This window comes from Malaclemys terrapin, chromosome 14 (assembly GCF_027887155.1).
Source record: "Malaclemys terrapin pileata isolate rMalTer1 chromosome 14, rMalTer1.hap1, whole genome shotgun sequence".
Lineage (NCBI taxonomy): Eukaryota > Metazoa > Chordata > Testudines > Emydidae > Malaclemys > Malaclemys terrapin.
In genome coordinates, this window is record NC_071518.1 from 5,121,385 (window position 1) to 5,141,724 (window position 20,340).

At 46.5% G+C, this 20,340-nt stretch overlaps 1 protein-coding gene across 2 annotated transcripts in view; it reads right to left on the reverse strand.

Moving 5' to 3' along the window:
- The window catches only part of ZNF469 (zinc finger protein 469), a 104,849-nt gene extending 85,185 nt beyond the window's left edge, over positions 1 to 19,664 (reverse strand). Inside the window, exon 1 of one of the 2 annotated variants that reach the window (XM_054049441.1) lies at positions 19,582 to 19,664. The gene's annotated coding sequence lies outside the window, so the exon portion shown is untranslated. The remainder of the gene's footprint in view (positions 1 to 19,581) is intronic. The other variant, XM_054049439.1, reaches the window with a different exon arrangement.
- Between the last annotated feature and the right edge of the window lie 676 nt (positions 19,665 to 20,340).

Here is a 20,340-nt window from a genome sequence, read left to right on the forward strand (position 1 = left end):
TCCTCCATAGCGTACATGCGAGGTCACGCCACATGGAGGACACCATTTTGTTTCTGTGCAGGTGCTGCACAATTACACATGCAGACCATCGTGGGTGCCAGGTTTGTATAATTTTTGGTGGTGCCCAGAATGGGTCCAAGGAGAGCCGTCCCATCCACAGGACAGGCCGGGGCAACCACCCCAGCCCTGTGTTTTGGGAGGCCCCATGCTTCAGGGGGATGCGGGGTCCAGGGAGGCCTGGGAGGTTAGTGGAGGGCCTGGCGCCAGCAGCAGTGTGCAACCCAGCCCCAACCTGCCCCCTCCCAGCGTCGCTCGGGGGAGGGGGCAGAAGCCGGAAAGAGGTGGGAAGGGGGCTTGGGATGTAGTGGGGGATGGGCAGGGGCGGAATGAGGATGGGGCAGGGGCGGGGCCCTGCGTACCCCTGAAGCACAGGGATCCCCAAAGCACGGGGCCCAGGGCGGTTGCCCCGGTCCGTCCTATGGACGAGACGGCTCTGAAAATATAAGCCCAAACATTGGTGGAGCCAGACCCACATTCCTGAATATTGGTGGAGCAGGGGCACCACGGCCCATATAACTTGCCGCCTATGCAGCCCATGTCACTGAAGAGGTTGGACCACTGTCAGGTTTCTTGCCCCTTTTTCTGATTCATCTGGTAGTGGCCACTTTTGGAGACAGGACTAGATGGACCAAGACTCTGATCCGGTAAAGCAATTCCTATGTCCCTGTGAACTGGCATTTGCCTGTATTAAAATGCATAGGCTTTGATTACTCCCAGCTTTCCAAGCAATCTAAATAGTTTTGTATCAGTGACTTGTCTCTGTTGTTATTTACCACCCTGCCAATCTTTGTGTCATCTGCAAACTTTATCGGTAATGATTTTATATTTTCTTCCAGATCACTGTTAAAAAATATTGAATAGCAGTGGGCTGAGAAATTCTCCATACACAACTACATTTTGTGTTCTATCAGTTAGCCAGCATTCAATTCATGTAATATAGACCACACGGATTTTATATAATTCTGCTTCTTAATCAGAGTATTGTGGCACTAAGTCAAACACTGTATAGAAGACCAAATATATTATATCAACTTAGTTACCTTTATCAATCAGACTTATAACCTGGTCTAAGAATGAGATCAAGATTCATTTGACAAGGCCCGTTTTTCATGAAACCATGCTGATTTTATGTAAAATCCAGATCCAATGAGGGAAAGTTGGAGCTAGACAAATTCAGACTGGATATGAGATACAAGTTTTTAACAGTGAAAGTAATTAACCATCAGAACAATTTAACAAGGGATGCGGTGGATTCTCCACCACTATATCATGTCCAGAAGCACCACTTCTGGAACAGGACCCTGGTGCTTCAACATAGAAGGAAGATACAAGTGAGAAATGACTCATAGACTCAGACTCATAGACTTTAAGGCCAGAAGGGACCGTCATGGTCAACTAGTCTGACCTCCTGCACCTTGCAGGCCACAGAACCTCACCCCCCACTCCTGTAATTGACCCCTAACCTCTGGCTGAGTTACTGAAATCCTCAAGTCATGATCTAAAGACTTCAAGTGACGGAGAATCCACCATTGACACTAGTTTAAACCTGCAAGTGACCCGTGCCCCTCACTGCAGAGGAAGACGAACCCGCCCCCAAGGATCTCTGCCAATCTAACCCAGGGGAAAATTCCTTCCTGACCCCAAATATGGCGATCAGTTAGACGCTGAACATGAGGGCAAGACCCACCAGCCAGACACCTATACTATGACATTGTTCCAGAAAATATTACCTTCAGGAAGTGGGACTTCAAGCAATGGCTTCAAGGCACAGCAGTTTGGGAAAGTTTGTTTTTTGCCTCTACCCGACATAAACAGGTGGTACGTAGCAGTCAAATAATTGCTTCCTTCTTGAGCAGTTTGGCAAGAGTAGTACGTTGGAACACATGCTTAGGGAACGGGGTCATTTTGAGATCTGGATTATAGCTCACCAGGTGCTTCACTCAGGACAGAAAAGCAATTTTAAAGACCCGAAAGGCCAACGTTTCATCTCAATAACCCAGCGTGCCATCTATACCACTACAATCTATACCATTCACATGGCTGGAAGGTGATTGCAAGGAGATTATCAAAGCGTGGTATAGACCAGGGGTCGGCAACCTTTCAGAAGTGGTGTGCCGAGTCTTCATTTATTAACTCTGATTTAAGGTTGCATGTGCCAGTAACACATGTTAACATTTTTAGAAGGTCTCTTTCTATAAGTCTATAATATAACTAAACTATTGTTGCATGTAAAGTAAATAAGGTTTTTAAAATGTTTAAGAAGCTTCATTTAAAATTAAATGAAAATGCAGAGCCCCTGAACCGGTGGCCAGGACCCGGGCAGTGCGAGTGCCACTGAAAATCAGCTCGCGTGCCGCCTTTGGCATGCGTGCCATAGGTTGCCTACCCCTGGTATAGACTGAAAGCAGGTGAAATACTAATTGAAAATACATTATTAAATGGATATGGCAGATGCAGGATGTCATGAAGATCACTATGAGACCTTGACTTATTGCTACCTATCCATATTCCAGATCCCTATTTGAAGAAGAGATGACACCATATTGAACAAGGGTCCCAATAAAAACTCCAGCAATAGATGAACTCTACAGGTTGCCCTGTCCTGATCAAAAGTGTGCTTAGCTCACTCTTACTGAATTCCTCAAAAATGCAGCTGAATCCTCTCAACTAGAACAGTGCAAGGAATGGTCTAGAATCCCAAATAAGTGAAGATGCCATTAAAAAAAAACATTCAGAAAGACTTTAAATGAAATAAAACACTGTACTCACTGCATTGCATCCTCACTTCTTCTCTCTTACTCTTTTCATAGTATTATTGTGACTGTTTCTGTATTAAGAGACCAGTTTAGAATGTCACACTTAGTTAAACACCAATTAACCCCTTGGCACTAGCTAAATACTCTTCCCCATTAAGTGGAACTTTACCTAATTCCGTCTTGATCAAGCGTTAGACATCACTCATTAGCATCTGGCTAACTGGTTCCCAGGGAGAGATCGCAATAATTTGCCTGTACTATTTAAGTGAGTGCTGATTAAGCAGCATATAATAATATCACTATATTAGCACTCTTACTATTGGCACACCTATGGGATTATAAACAGGATCTATCAATATTCCTTTCATCTCCACTAACCTATTGCATTGGTTCAAAACTTACTGAAATCCTATTGTGGTTGCTGGCGTTCAAGGGTGATATGGTAGTAAGAACATACAGTCCCAACAATGTGAGGCTATTGTGTTGAGAAATTTTACCAGGAATATGTGGGAATCATCCCCGACTGTGACACCCCATAACCCTCTCCCTACTACTGCTCTGAAAGCCTGCCAATAAAAACATCATTGTATTACGAGAGCCCGAGCAGCTAGTGCCAGAGCGGTCAAAACAGCCTCCCCATTGTGTTCCTGTTGCAGAATGTTTAGTTAGGGTTTAGGTCAATGTAAGTGTAAAACTTTTCACTTCACCTCTTCGTTAACGTAGAGTGGAAATAAGAAACGTTCCACGCCATGGCTGCTTTGCACAGAAAGCCGAAGTTCTGAAGAAAAGCAATCCAGTTGCTTCTACACCAGGGGTTCTCAAACTTCACTACACCGTGACCCCGTTCTGACAACAAAAACTACTACACGACCCCAGGATAGGGAACTAAAACCTGAGGCCACCCAAGTCCCGCTGCTCTGGGGGGGAGGAGGGGTAGAGGCAAAGCCCAAGCCCAGTGGGGCCAAAGCTGAAGCCCAAGGGCTTCAGCCCCAGGTGAGGGGTCTGTAACCTTCGGCCTTCAGCTTTGGCCCCGGGCAGTGGGCTCGGGCTTCGGCCCCAGACCTCAGCAAGTCTAACGCCAGTCCTGGCAACCAGGGCCGGCTCTGGCTTTTTGGCCGCCCCAAGCAAAAAAAAAAACAACAAAAACCTGCGGCGCAGCCAAAGCGCGGGTGCAGGGGGACCGGTCTGGGGGGGGGAAAGGGGGAGAGAGTGGGCGGGAGAGAGAGAAGGGGGCGGCCAGGGCTACAGCAGGGGCGCTGCCACGCGGCCCCTCCCGCTGCGCCGCCTCCTGCCGCCTGCCGCGAGGGCTCCGCTCCGGTCGGCGGGGAGGGAAGGAAGAGGACTGCCCTGCAGGGCGCTCTGGTTCTCCGCGCCACTGCCCCCTACAGGGTGGCCGGAGCGGAACAAGAACAAAAAACAAAAAAAAGAAAAGTGGCCGAGCCGCCCTAGGATTGGGCAGAACGCCGCCTCCAACAATCTGCCGCCCCAAGCACCAGCTTGCTCGGCTGGTGCCTGCAGCCGGCCCTGCTGGCAACCGCATTAAAATGGGGCCGCGACTCACTTTGGGCTCCGGATCCAGTTTGAGAACCGCTGTTCTACCCTATCCTTTAAGCAGCACAGCTTGTAACAGAGAACTCAATGCTGAGCAACAGGGGAGCTGAAAATGACAGCATCTTTAATGTCACTGATAATTACCCCTAGAAAATACCTATTAGACAGCGTATCCACTGGTCAGAGCAGGGGGCATGCAGAGTCTGGAATTACTGGGTTCAATCCCCAATTTGGCCACTTGATTCACTCTATGATCTTGTGCCCATCACTTCATCTCTAATTCATTAATGCTCATAGGGCCTGAACTAAACCTCCTGGAAGTCAATGGGAGTCTTTCCATGGGCTTTGAATCAGGCCTATAAAGAGCTACTGGGAGCATTGATTGGAAGGTGCTATGGTGGGGCCAGATCCTGAGAGGAGGTGAGCCCCGGTAACTCTCCAAGTAACTGAGCGCTGTGGGTGCTCAGAGGTTCTCAGAATCACTCCCATCAATAATTCATTGTACTCGTAACATGCCTTCCAGCTAAGGATCTCAAAGCACCTTCCAAATTTGCAGCGGTTGGGTCAGTATTATTCCCACTTCAGGTATATCAGAACGGAGGCACCGAGATATTAAGTGACTTGCTCAAGGAGCCCATCAGAGAGCCAGGAACAGAAGCCCAGATCTGCAAGCGCGCTCAGCACCCCGCAGCTCCCATCGAAAACCTGGCCTCCTTTGCAGGTGCCTGACTGAACGAGAGCTATCGGGAGCTGAGCTCGGAAGGCAGAACTTCTGACTGCCAGTCCAGTGCTGTCACTGTAAAAACATCCTTCCCCTTTATTAATACATTTGCTTAAGAACAGGCAGACCAGAACAGATGACTAACCCAACCCAGCTGGTATTGTGTCTTCAGCTGTGGCCCGTAAGGAATGTTTGAGAGGAAAGTGTAAAGTGACACCAAAAGCGCGTGTCGTAACTGCCGTACTATCCCATGGTGGGCAGGGCAAAAGGAAGTGTTATCGCTGACCTCTGCTCATGATCATCTGATACCCAAGGAAGCAAGAGGATTCTTTATCATTTATTTTTAATTGGTTAATTAGGAATTGTAACAGCCCTCTTTCCTGGAACAGCGGCCCCATGTGCCATGCAACCTCAAACAGCTTGTCAAGCCTTCCAGGGATGAGCTCCATCCTGGACATGGCCCACACATTTTCATTAGATGGTCTCAAAGTGCTTTACAAAGGGGGGGCCAGGGTCAGCATCATTATCCCCATTTTACAGATGGGGAAACTGAGGCACAGACAGGGGACGTGCCTGGCCCGAGGTCACCCAGCAGGTTAGTAGCAGAACTGGAAATAGAACCTAGGCCTTCTGAACCCCAGCCCGGTGCGCTGTCCATGAACAGGAGGCAGTGCAGAGCAGCGCTGGAGAGATGTGTGCTTCAGGCAGCGCACGGTCGCTCTGGGGGCTGCACAGTGTGCACCAGGGGGTGAAATTTATTCCACCAGAATGCAGCAGATTGTTTCCTGGGGTGCACAGGCCCTGCTCTCTGGTCCTTAGTGAGGGGGGTGGGCAGGAGCCAAGGCCCCACCTTGACCCTGCCCTCATTCAGCATCCTTCTTCCCAGCCACAGATATCATGAGCAGCACTTATACAGCCATCCAAATGGTGTGTGCCCCGTATGGTCACACAAGGGCTCTGTGTTTATCCTCCCTCACTGTATTAAGTCTAACTTAGGAGCAGAGACCTGGCATTTTTACATGCATGAGAAGCATCATGCTTGCCTCTGGCACTCTATAAATAACAAGCATCCTCCTCTGTGGTCCAAGAACTCCACTAGCCCTTGTTTTGTTTTCAGCAAACAATGTTGAAAACATCAACATTTTTAGGCACAAAGGAACAGCCTGATGGCCTGACCTGTCAACATCGAGAATGGAAAACATGCTCGTCAAGTAGCTGGGATGAGGTTCTAATTATTCCCCACATACCAGCCCGCATAAATACAGCGTAGACATCCAAGAAAAGCACGCTTCAAATATGGAGAGCTGTTCCCACAGTTAAATGCAGCCTGCTTCTCCCAGGAGCCAAGTTTCATCTACGGAAGATAGCAATTTGCTTCCACTGGTTTGCAGGGCTTCATGCAAACCATGTAAGATAATAAACTTCACTAGCGACCTGCCACTCCCTGAACATAATGTCTTGAAAACCTCTGCCTCCATGGAAGCTGAACAAGCCCCATTACAGAGCCAACGTGAAGAGCCAGTGGCTAAGCTGAAGGACCTGACTTTGTCAATGATACATTGGGCCATTTGAGCAATGCAGGAGTATAGTGGAGCGGTTGCCATCTGATTTTTTTAACAATGAAACAAACACCAGGCTGAAAGCACTAATTACGATGCAGAAACAATAAGACTTACTTTTAATTTCTTATCCTGCTCTACCTTTTTTATGGTACAACCACCACTTTCCTTTGACTAAATCAAAGCTCTGGAAATTCATTGTTCATTGCAAAGGTAACTACCACTTTCATCACTAACACAGTCCTAAAGGTGATTTGCCAGAGTGGTACCTTTATGATGTATAAAGAAGACTGAAAAGTTTCCTCCTGCACACTAACTTATTTTTTACTTTAGAAATATCTGGAAAGTCAAATCTGGAAAGTCAAGTCCTAGTTTTGCCTTCTGGAGGTCTCAGAGATGCGTCTTAGGAACTCTAACATCTTCATTGAAGCCACAGGGGGAAAGGTGGAATCTTTAACAACAGCTTTCTTTCTCCAAAATGTTTATTAGTTATCAAAGTTAAGTGGGCACTTACAAAAATAAACAAAACACCAAGAGTATTTCAGCAGCCTGACTCCTAGTCTCTAGCTCTAACTTGTATTTCTTAGATCAGAAAAGAAAACTATTTCTACAGAGTTAATACAACCTTCCAATGAAAATTCTTGCTTGCAGTCGGAAGCAGCAAACATATAGTTTAGAAGAAGTTGGCTATCTGATTTGCATGAATAATTCCTGTTTGCATGTCTGCAGCAGGATAACTGATGAGCAAGCAGGTTGCCGGGGGTCAGCTGCCCAATCAGTGCTTTCAAAGTTCAGAGGTCGCGGGTTCAACGAGCATGTGCACATTTGACCAGCACACAGATTGTGCCCCAAGCTGAGAATAGGGCACAGTACAGTTTGACCCCAGCCATCTAAAGCCTCTGACTTTGCTCTTTAAAATCTGCGCCAAATATGCTGCTGCATCTCTAATTTGGAAAAAGAGGCAGGCTCCTGTCAGAACCCTGGATTCAAACACCTCCCGACTTTTGAGGGGATTTGGATCAAATGTGGCCCCAACTCAGCAAAACATTGAAGCATGTGCATAATTCTCCTGGCTGTCAAAGGGGCTTAAGCAGGTGCCTAAGTGTTTGCCTAAATTGGGACCTAAATATCTGACCTCTACAGCCCAAACTCTACCCAGTGATATCAAAGCAGATATTAAAGTGCTGAGTCATAATTCTGTTTGAAATGTTTGCATTTACCTAAGTGAACCCCATAACTGAATGCAGTTAGTGAGAAAACCTTCTGTCTCTATTTTCAGTGTCTTTACTCTGGCCACTTGACAGCACTTTGTTAACATAGTCAGGGTCACTGTTTCCTTCCATAGTCAGCTACAAGGGATTCCCACAACTCGAAAAGGTTATTGATAAGTTGAAGAGGGTTCAGACAAGAGCCACGAGAATGATTAAAGGACTAGAAAACATACCTTACAGTGATAGACTCAAGGAGCTCCAACTGTGTAGCTTAAGAAAGAGAAGGGTAAGGGGTAATTTGATTACAGTCTGAAAGCATCTACATGGGGAACTAATATTTAATAACGAGCTCTTCAGTCTAGCAGAGAAAGGTCTAACATGATCTAATGGCTGGAAGTTGAAGCTAGACAAAGTCAGACTGCCGTGTATTTTTAACACTGAGAGTAATTAACCACTGGAACAATTTATCCAGGGTTGTGGTGGATTCTCCAGCACTGGCAATTTAATCAAGATGGGATGTTTTTCTAAAAGCTCGGCTCTGGGAATTATTTTGGGGCAGCTCTCTGGCCTGTGTTATACAGGAGGTCAGTCCTTCTGGCCTTGGGATCTACGAAACTATGAACTAACTCAAAAGACCCTTATCACCACAGACAAAGAAGCAGAAAAAACGTTATTATTTTTTAAAGGTAATTTTAAAGGCAACTGTCATGACATACTGTTTAATGGGAGTTGTGCTGGAAACAGGACTCTAGTTGAGGTTTGCATAGTGATTTAGGACTGGCACCACAGAGAGACAGGATGATCTAAAAAGGGGAACTAAACTAGGGGAAAGGAGACCTGGGTTCTATTTTGACTCAGTTCCCCCCAACTCTCCCAACCCTTTGTCATGTCCATTGAGATTACAAACTGTTCAGGCCAGAGGGTCTCTTATGATGTGTTTGTAGAGCTCTAAACACAATGGGGCCCTGATCTCTGTTTGGTGTTACTGTAATATAAATAATAATAAGACAATTTCAGAACATCTAAGTTGACAGTATCCCTTTAAGGCACTGCCGTTAGATGTCAATTACGTCCTTTGTTATTACATTCTCTCATCTCTCCTGTGGTTTTTCAATGCCTTCACTCACAGGGAAAAGCACATGGGAGCGAAATAATAGCCAAAGCCTATTGAGAAATACAGAGTGCTGCTGCAGTTCCCCTGGTGTGAATATTCAGAGTCTGAGAGTTCTTCTCCTGGAGAATCCTGGGCAGAGTCACAAAGCGCGGCTGAGCGCAAAGCAGCACTTGACATGCTGTTTGAGAGCCCCATGTGCAGGACCTGTTCTCTGCAATCTATTTAGCTTTTGGCATCACTCAGAAGGCTATTTTTAAAAGGTATGCAACTGTCCCAGAAACCCAACTTTGAAGTGTGGTTCAAGACTTTGTTGTTAAAAGAAAGGGGTTTTTACATTTGTAATTAAACACAAAAACAAGTGAATTATTGGTCCTGAGCCGGCCAAGCCAGGTCAGTTACACTCCACCAGCTGGAGCTGGAGTCTGGATGTTCTCCTTTTCCAGTTTAATAGCATGCCTGATAGACCCTTGGCTTCCTCTCATCCCTGTACAATGCTGTTCTTCACTATTTGTCAGTTACAAAAAAAAAAAAAAAAAAAAAAAAAAAAAAAAAAGTGCTTCTTCGACACTGACATACCAGGGGAGCCGAAGGGTTTGGTCCAATTCTCTATGGCCTAACAGTAGCAAATGTACCAGTTCCCCCTAACTGGGATTGAGCCTATTAAAGCGAGACACTGTCCTTTTAAACAGACAGTTCCATCCCAGAGTACAGGATGGGGAGTCCAGCTCGAATGGCCACTGGATCCAGCCATGGGTAAGGCAGGAGGGCAACTCACAGCGTCAGCAGCGTTTCTGACAAGCACCAGTGAATTACCACCCCCCATGTGAATGAGCAATAAGGATTGTTATCCCCATTATACAGATAGGGAATCAGTGGCAGAGGCTCCCCACTGGCTGTACAGTGATTTGATAGCAGAAGCCACGGCCTGAGACTGATACTTAGCCTACCACAACATACTGCATTGCAATCACATATGTCCTTTCTGCATCCCTATGTCTACCTCCTTTTAAAGTCCAGGATTTTCATGCCGTGCTTGGCTTGCTGCATCTCCAGGTAACTAGAGCAGGAGAATCGGAGCAGACGTAGGCCCCGATTTTGAAAGGTATTTAGGCATTGCTGCAGTCAGTGTTGCACCGCTTAATTGATTTAGGAGCCCACATCTCATTTTCCAAAGTAATTTAAGTACTTAGGAACCAAAATCCCATGGGCAGCCAATTTAGGCTCATGGGTGCCTAAATCCCTTTGGAAAATGAGACGTGAGTTCAGTATTGCAGCGCTGACCACAGCAATGCCTAGATACCTTTAAAACCGGGCCTTTGACTTTGGAAAGAAAATTAATAGTGGGGTTTTCCCCTCAAAGGACCCCTGTTACTCCAGTTGTGAGGTCAGTGGAGTGAGGCTGATGTAATACTGGAATAAACACAGCGGTGAATCAGGCCTTAGGTTACATTACTAGCTATTTATTGCTCCCGTTCTAGGACCAGGATCCGCCCCCTTCCATCCTGTAACCCAACAGAAATGGCGCTGAAATCCGTGCCGCTGTGCCGACATGTGACTGACAGCAGAGAGAGCAAATGGGTTTATTATCCAGAGATTTCCTTGGATTTCAACGACACGTTTCGGTTAAGAAGAAAAACAAACCTACTGAGCAAAGCACTTGGGTCCCATTAAACTCACTTCCCATGGACGTATTTTCTCTGAATGGGAAGCCCCGAGCCAGACCCCAAGAGCTACGTTCGGCACGTTATTGAAGCGCAGTTTTAAGCTGCAATTGAGTCAGAGGGTGCTAACTAAAGATGACAGTTGACAGGAGGGGAATTAAATGATTCTTGACACATGGCGTGGCGAGATATTCCCTCTTGCCATCAACGCACGGCGCTAAGACAGGTATCCTTAATTAAAAAGCAGCAGCTCCAAAAACAAAAGCAGAGAGGAACTTTTGGGTTTTTTTTTATTTTTCTTTTTTAAAGGGACACGAACAATCGCTCTGGGCCACATTTTTCAAGTCTTTATAAGCAGATCCCTAACTATCTATGGGAGGGACGCAGAAATTTGATTCCAGACGTGGTTTTGTAATTCGAATGCTCCGCTTTAAAATAAGTTTGACAGCCCTCCCACTCCCCAGGGAGAAGGGTAAGCCTCACATCGCTCCTTGCTACTCTTCTGGACGAGCTAGGAGGCATTTGCTGGCTCCAAAAGGAGTTCCACCCAACTCTGCTCATGGCCATGATATGGGGCTGAGAAGGTTGGGGGTGGGTGGGTTAATACATGACCCTGAAGCCCCTCCAGTGGGTGAAACCAGGAAAAAGAAAGCAATTCACTTCTGTATTAAGAGACATGTTGATACCAAGGTGCACCCTAGAAATTAGCTAGATAGGTGCTGGCGCTAACAGCCTTGGGGCCTCTCACTACCATGCCGTTGGGCACTCATACACAAGACTCACTCCTGAGCATTTACGCTCGCATTCTCCACCAGCTTCAGCAGCACTAGAAATTCGGGAGCCCCAGCAATTTCTATGGATGATCAACCATAAAAGAGAAATAGATCCTCGCCAAACAGCTCTCTCCAATGGCCACTTTATGATATGGTCACTTAAGAACATAAGAACGGCCAGACTGGGTCAGATCAAAGGTCCATCTAGCCCAGTATCCTGTCTTCCGACAGTGGCCAGTGCCAGGTGCCCCAGAGGGAATGAACAGAACAGGGGATCATCGAGTGATCCATCCCCTGTCGTCCATTCCCAGCTTCTGGCAAAGGTTAGGGACACCATCCCATTTCCAAAGCCGGAGTTATTGTGAGGGCAATTCATATACTGTGCTCTCGCCTGCCCAGGCACACAGAATGACTGGGAAATTCCATCCTGAAAGGCGTAAACCGAGTTGTGCGCTGATCAGACTGATTGCACATGACAATTAAAAATACAGTACAGACCCGTTTACGCGCGAATCCGCTTAACGCGCGGTAGTGCCGTGCCTCCCAGTGCTACTTATTTAACACGTGAGAGTCGTTAACACGTGGTACAGGAACTTGCTATGTAGCGCTACAGATTTGCTCCCTAACTCACTGACCTAGAAATCGACAGGAAGTGCGGAGCGGAAACGTGTTGTACGTCTTTACCGCCGACGGGGGGGAGATGGGGGGGCAGGGGGGAGAAGGGGCAGCAACGTTAAAGTGCTGCTGCGGCAAAGGACCCTGCAGCGCTTTAAGGTCCCTGCCCCTTTTGCCCCCCCCCCTTGGCCGCCAACAGGCGGGGGGGGGCAAAGGGAGCAGCTGCCCCATGCCGGCGATTTAAAAGGGCCCGGGGCTCCGGTCCGGAGCCCCGGACCCTTTAAATCGTCACAGGAACCCCGGGCGGCACGGATCAGGTGGCCTGGAAGGGCTGGCTGGGGGATGCTGACCCCTAGCCCCGCCCCTTCTTCCCGAGGCCCCGCCCCTTACGGAGGCCAGAGCCGCCCCTGCCCCGTACCGGTAAGTGTCCTGAGTTACTTTCACCCCTGTGTAGTAATAATAATGTTTTTATTAGATTACACATTTGAATTTATATTCTTGCAAAGCGCCGTTAACAGATAGGCCTGCAGTATTTGGGATGCTGTGAATACGTATGTAATCCTAGACAATTATACATGTATATATCGGTAGCTTAAGATATTTCAGCATGGCCCTCTTAACCCGCGGTCCGTTAACACGCGGTCGTGACGGCTTGACTCCCGACATCCGCGCGTAAACGGGTCTGTACTGTAATGCCTGTTAGTACGTTAGTGTAGGAAGAGAAACAGAGTTAAAATAAAAAAGCAAACCAAAATCCACTTAACAGAGAGCGCTACAGTCGTTACCCATCAGATTTTGCTCATGTATTCTGTAAACGGCTGGTGGGAAATGCAAGCATTGGGCGCTGCTGTTTACACATTGCCACTGGAAGTCTTTAGAAGATCATTTTTCTGGGATGGCTCAGTAGCTGCAGTGGGCAGGCACCTTCAGCGATATATTTAATAGCATCACAAAGCCAAACTAGACACGTCAAACATCCTGTTCACTTGCAGCACACAAATACTTCGATCAAGTGACTTTGCCAGTGGAAGGGGCTAAGCTGACAGTCCTGGAGACCCATCTAGTCCCCTGTCTGTCTCTGACAGTGCCAGATGCTTCAGATAGAGGTGAGAGAACCCCACAGTAAGAGATGTGAGATAGTCTGTCCCCCCCGCTTTAAGTCTCATTCTGGTCTCTTTTAGCTTGAGATTGGCTGATGCCCTGAAGCAGGAGGTTTAATATCCCTGCCAAAATGTTTATCATTATGATAAGAATTTTTGTTATCCATACAGATCTCCAATCCCTTCCTGTGGCACTGAGTTCCACTGTCTGATTGGACTGTCCACAGGACAGGTACAGCCTGGGCAACAGCAGGGCAACCTTCCCCTCACACACACCACTCTGCTGCTGTCACCCAACCCGGACCTAAACCTGGCCATTAGGCATGAGAGAGGAGGTCAAACACTGACTCTGGGTTAATGCCAGCCTTGGACTTTGTTCTGGAGCTAGCCAAAAGGATGCCAACCAGTGGCCTCCTGTGGTGATGGCACCTATCTTCTGGGAATAGGTCTGAGAATCGTGCACTCATTTCACATAGGCCACTGAACAGTCCAGCCAACAGACAGTTTCAACTGTCGGTTGCTAAGGTCCTGAACCTATCCCAGTGACGTCAAGGGGAGTCTTACCATTGACTTCAATGGGTATCAGATCAGCCCCACATGCCTTGGCTGGGTTCAAGCCAGTGACCTCCTGGTGAAAGGCTCCAGCGCCCATAACAGTCCCTTGAGGATTAGCAAACATCCGTCATTGGCATCAGTGGCCCCTCCATCACCATAGTATCCCATACCCCTGCTTCTTAATATTTTTGATGAGAGATTTCCAAGGTCCTCCTTTCAGGAACACAGAGGCCTCAGCCACCTGGAAATGGCAACTCCAGAGTTCATACAGTTCTATCACCTGTCCACAGAGGTGTGAGAATCTTTCAATTGCCCATGCAGGCATTTGTGTAATAGTGCATTTAAGTGTGCACGCAGGCAAAATTACACACTCCCCACAGCTTCATGGCTCACTTATAACCAGGATCCTAGTGTGTGACTCAAAAGCCACTAAACTATCCTGTAAGTGCTGTGCTTCCCCTGCATTTCTGCTCCTATAGTCTCTGATAAGCAAGAGATCAGAGAAGGAGACGCGTCCGACAATCCAGTGACGACATCCCCACTGAAACACTTGCGATGTCACAAAAGCTGGACTGTGGCATCACTAGATGGCTCAGAAAGCAGGACGAGGGAGGAAAAGGTAAGTTACAGCGCTCGGCGTGAAGGAGACGAGAGAAAAGGTGCTTGATTTTCAGATCAAGATGTTAAATATTGCAGCTGGCTGGGGTGTGGCAGCCAGGTTTTAAGGCTATTTAAGAAGAACCACCTCAGCAAGGCCTCGACTCATGTAGAAGCCTCTGATTTGTAGAAAGTTGAGCACAAACAAACAATGAACAAAAATGCAGTGTCTACAGAGTGAATACTCTGAGATTGAGCTTTGTACCCCACAGGAAGTTAGGGGAGCAGGGTTTTCACAGAACACTGTGCATCTCTTTTGTTTGGTTTGAGATAACAGCAGATGCGAGAGCTCTATCAGATTTCCCAGGAAGTCACTAGTAAGGGAGTGGGTGTAAAAACTACAAGGAACATCATTAGCAAAATCAAATGCATACTTGATGACTCATCTGCACTCTCCTGCTATTATGTGTCCTGCTGAGCTCCAGTCAAAGAGAGAGAGAGAGAATAAATAATTGTTTAGGACTTACACAGTGCCTGCCATCCGTCAAAGCGCTTTAGAAAGCTAATGCATCATTCCCTTTTTACAGAGGCGGAAACTGAGGCACACGGAAAGGCAATGACTTGCCCAATGACACACAGCAGCAAGTCAATAGCATAGGCAGGAACAGAACTCAAACATCCTGTCTCTTGAGTCTTGTGTCCTGTTCTCTGGACCATACCTACCTCCCCACATACATTTGGTTGTGATATAGCTCATGTCTTCTAGAGGAGAACTGGAACGAGGCTATGTATGATACCGAAAACACAGGACATTTGCTCTTGTAGGAAATTCCCATGCTGCTGAAGGAAGGATATGTTGCTGCAGCTGCATTACCAGAAATGTCTCCTAGATTAGCCCAGTTTTATGAACTCTATCCTTTAAATGATGTCCAAATCCAAGATGTGCGGGGCACAGATGAGAGTAGAGAGAGAACAATGCTGGCTCTCTAAGAGAATACTGTCAATGTTTTCAGATATTAAATTTATCTACCCACCCCTCCCGCTTATCTACTAGCAATCTCCATGAAATGTTAATGCCTTTTTCCTCTACCACAAGCACTTCTATGTGCTTTTAAAAGATACGAGTGCCAGTATCTCAGTTCTCATAAGCTACCCTACAATGACAAGGACGTGAATGTGAACACATGCGCATTAATAAAACGCCTGCATGCACGTCCAATACTCATAAGCAATCTATAGCAACAAACCAGCATGCATTACCCAGCACTCAGAAGCAACCCTACAATAACAAACCACCGGGATTGCTTTAGCAGGAAGTTATGGCAATAATGACCCAGATTTCAAGTTCCAACCTCCAAAAGAAAAAAATGAAAAAAAAGTAAGATACAGATTTTTTAAATGATAAAAGATATTCTGTTGGGTCTTTTACATCAGGTTTTTATGGCATGTGTTTTGAACTACTTTGCAAAACAAGAACATACTTTGTTCAAGTAGCTGCTCCGCCTCGGGAGCCATATTCTGATTTCACTTACACGGCTGTAAATCAGGAGTAATTCCCCTGGTTTATACTCTGTTTACATCCACATATATAACATTCAATCTGGGTTACAGAGTTATTAAAAAGAACCCAGCTAGATGCAAGTCTGAGAAGTCTTCTGCAGAATAAATACCCACCAGTGAAATTTAATATATACCTAGGGCCTGATTCTTGCTTACATTAAGTTCCCGTTACACCGCAATGTAAGGAACTTTAAATTATATGTAAGTTACATTTGCATCCTTTTAAAGGCCGCTTCACACTGTCAAAATGGTGCAAAGTAACGTTGGTGTAAATGTGAATCAAGCCGGCTCCAACTGGATGCGGTAATCTGTGCTGAAAACTTTGGGCCTAATTCTCATTTACTTGCAGTGTAAGAGGGCCTAAAGTAAATATAATTTGCACTCATATTAAGGATCCCTTAAACCAGGGGTCGGCAACGTTTGGCACGCGGCTCGCCAGGGTAAGCACCCTAGCGGGCCGGGCCAGTTTATTTACCTGCTGACACGGCAGATTCGGCCGATCGCGGCCCCCACTGGCTGCGGTTTGCTGTCCCGGGCCAATGGGGGCGGCGAGAAGCCGCGGCCAGCACATCCCTCACCCGCGCTGCTTCCCGCCGCCCCCATTGGCCTGGAACGGCGAACCGCGGTGAGTGGGAGCCACGATCAGCCAAACCTGCCATGTCAGCAGGTAAATAAACTGGCCCGGCCCGCTAGGGTGCTTACAGTGGCGAGCCGCGTGCCGAACGTTGCCGACCCCTGCCTTAAACTGTCAAAGTGTGTAATGGGGCTCTAGTGTAAATGAGAAATAGGCCTTTTGATTTTAGTGGCACCTTTTGGGTTGTTTAAAAATAAATCTCTTAACTTAATGATGCTGCTTCACCCACATGCAAACACGGTCTGCGCCCTGGGCTCTCATCAGCTCTCTCAAGGGGCATCAACATTATGCCTTGTCAGGACTTGCATGGAAGGACAAACCAGGCATTGCAGGAAGAAATATTGGTGATTCCGCAGAGTCAATACTAACCCAGCGTCCCAACCTGGTGGTGCCTTCTTTGGATGGGACACAGAACTGAAGTTCTGGCTACTTTAGATCATTAAAAACCCCAGGTCACTTTTCATACAAGTAGAGATGTTAACCTCAGTGTTCTGGCCAATTACACTTTAGAGAACTCTGTTCTGCCTACAAGCATTCCCCCTGCAACTGCAAGCAGTTAAGGTGTCCTCCTCCACTCCTTGTCCCAAACTGTGGTGCAGCTGTCATGTTCCACCCCAGATGTGACTTCGTTTTTAGGGTGGGAAAAGTGACCCCTGTCTACAGTGTTTGTAGACTGCTTTATGATCCTTTGTAGGAAAGGGACTACATTCATGTCATATATTATCATTGGGCAAAATACTTACACCCTTAGTGTTTACTCATTGAAGTGCATGGGAGTTTTTGCATGGGTCAGAATGTTAATATTTGACCCACTGATATTATTAACAACAGTGGTAGTGATAATCAAATTAAGTGATTATGATTGTTGTTATTATTGGTTTTGGAAAATTCACCCATGCCCTGTACCGTCCGGTGCCCATCTGTCATGTATTCAGGACCTGGACAGGTAAAGGCCAATGTGCTACTGACACCCACAACAGATGAGGTAAGAATTGTAGGCATATTCTTTTCAGTCGCCAACAGCCTCATGCCGGGCAGTGTTGGTGTTTGAATTCTACATGACTAGGTAATAGTTTCTGAAGCTGTTCAGCCTCTAAGGAGTTAAGTAGCATAGAGTGACTCAGATTCCTCAACCTAACACTCAGAAGTCGCTGTATAACCAGACTTGGCACTTTGAGACAGCTCCACAAATCCAGAGTCTAAAATGCGTTGTCTTCCGTTTGTCAAAAGAAGGCGAGTCCCAGTTAATTGAGGAAACAGAACCCTTCCCTCAACCCCCCTCAAGGATGTTGCTTATTTTTTCAGAGTGAACATTGTGCAAAGAAAGTGAAATTTAATTTGGTGATTCCTTCTTCCCCGCCCCCCCCCCCCAAGCTGGTGTCTGCTTTTAACTCCATCAGTTCACGAACCCTGGAATCACATCACAGCTGTTCAAGCAAACACAGCAGACTTGTGCCTGACACAAGATGCACAGAGCCCACCTTTCTCAAAAAATCCAGGTTTATTTCAGTGGTACGGCAGAGATCCGTGATCTGTCACCCCAACAGCCGAAGCTGGACGCCAATTCATAATAGGACGCACTGTACTGAGGAAATGCCTATCTGGTATTGTACATTATTTCTTACACAATTCATAATATGGAGACACCACACAGAGAAAAGGAGGGGGAGGACGTGGGGGTGAGAGGGAGCCAAAATAAAATGGTAACAGAAAAATAAAAAACCTCTCTACTTCTTCACTCCTCCAAATATAGGCGAGATTCCTCTCCCTCCCTCTCGGCTGTACCTTGCTGCAGAAGAAAAAGCTTCCAAAACGTACAGTAGTTGTTTTTTTTAAAAAACTCACTCTAACTACTGCATACGATTCAAAGGAAATATAGGAAACCACAATTCTCAGCTCTCCATGAGAGGCAAATGGAAAGTCACTTAAAGTGACTCCTGTCTTAAAGTGGCAGGATCCATTTTCTTTGTTATGGGAGAAAAAGGAAAACCAAACCAAACCAAACCATGCGAACGCCAGTAGAATGCAGTTCATCTGCCCAGCTGTGAAGGTGCAACTGGTTTGCGCAATGAGAGGTGCCATGCCATTGTGAGCCATTCTCTTGTACTATCCTAGCAAGTCCAGGTGTGTTCCACAAGTTGAGTAGCTAAGCCAGGAGACACTGACAGCGTCCCCAGAGGGTCGCATTCTGCAAAGGAAAAGCCAACTGGGGTTTTCACAGCATAGGTATTGGTGACACAATGCATGTGTGATTCCTACAACTTTGCAAGTGCACATTAAACAGTCCCTAGTAATAGCCAGCAGGGGAATGCAGTTTCGTAAGTGCACTCCAGAGATAGTAGGCAAGAGGAAAGGGGCTAAAAAAAAAAAGAAAAGAAACAACCAAGGAAGAACTCACATCAAAGGCAACTTCTCTGTACAGCAGATGAGCAGATCTATCTTCACATCCTTTTTTAAAAAAAATACCAGATGAACTCAGGGGGGAAATAACGGCATTAACTCCTTGTCTCTCAGAGACACAGGGACTATCACACACCAGGGGAAAGAAAAATCACAGCATTTCTTGGTGCAAGCAGTTTGAGTTTACAAAAGGCAGCAGAGCAACGACAGCAGAAGCCAAGCCGTGTTTATCTTAGGGGTTCCCGTGACGAATACCTAACCCGCGGAAACATGACCACATCGACAGCTAATAGAGAAAAAAAAAGGGGGGGTGGGGTGGGGGGAAGGAATTTTTAGCTGTAAAAATAAAAGGCCATTATTTAAAAAAAACTCTGGGATGACACAAATAGCTGAAATACCTCAGAGTAGAGAAGCATCATTTTTTAACTCTTGCAATTGTGACACTGAATGAAAAAAGGGAAGAGGAAAAAAAGTGAAGTTAAAGGTACTTTTCAGTGCAAATGCAGGACCCCCTAGCAAAGCAGATTACTAACGAAAACAAAACCCCTAGGGAATAACTGAAGCACACGCTGGGAGCCGAGGTATTAAAAAACCCAGAACACTGACATGTGGCAAACAGCACATTTTTTTCCCTCCCCGTCTACAGGCCAAACACAAATAATATTCCCATTACATCAGTGAACAACCCTAAATGACAAAAGGGTGTTTACTTACTGCATTTTAAATCTGCTGGATGGAAGGGCTGCGTTCTCCGGTGTGGAGTTTCAATGGAAAAGTAAGGGAATTAAGAGCTGCAGTCTAGCCCTGTGCAGCTCCCCAGTAATCTGTGGATAAAAAGAGAAGTCTTCATTACTGACCACAGGCACGGAGACTTGCAGCGCACGCCCCCTCGAAGCTGCACCAGCCAGTAGCACACAGAAGTTAGTCTACAGGAGCAAGAGACAAGCTGAGCAGAGACCATAGTGATTTATCTGCACCTCTGGTGGAAAGGGAAAAAAAAGAAAAAAACCCAGCTCAAAATATAGCAAAGGGGGAAAAGTAGGGCCATAGCATCGGTAGGATGACAGGCATGGGTGCATGCCAAATCTCGAAGGGAAAAAGCCCCACCACACGCCTTTAATCAAAACTTAGCCAAGACCTTAATTAAAAAAGCTCCTACAAAATATCAGATAATGGACTGCATTTTCAGGCCTTTTTGAAAAACAATCTCAGATGGAGACATTTCTAAACTCCTGCCAGAGAAGGGAAGGCTGCCAATTTTAGGTTACAGTATCAAAGACACATATCCTCTGCACCCCAAATCTCAGTTACACCAGTGTAAACCCAGAATCACTCTCTTGGCGTCAGTGGGGTTATTCCTGATTTACACCAGTGTAACAGAGTGGAATCAGGCCCGATCTCCAGTGACTTCAGTGCCGCTGCTCTGGATTTACACTGGTGTCATGAGAGCAGAATCAGGCTCTATTTGCATTG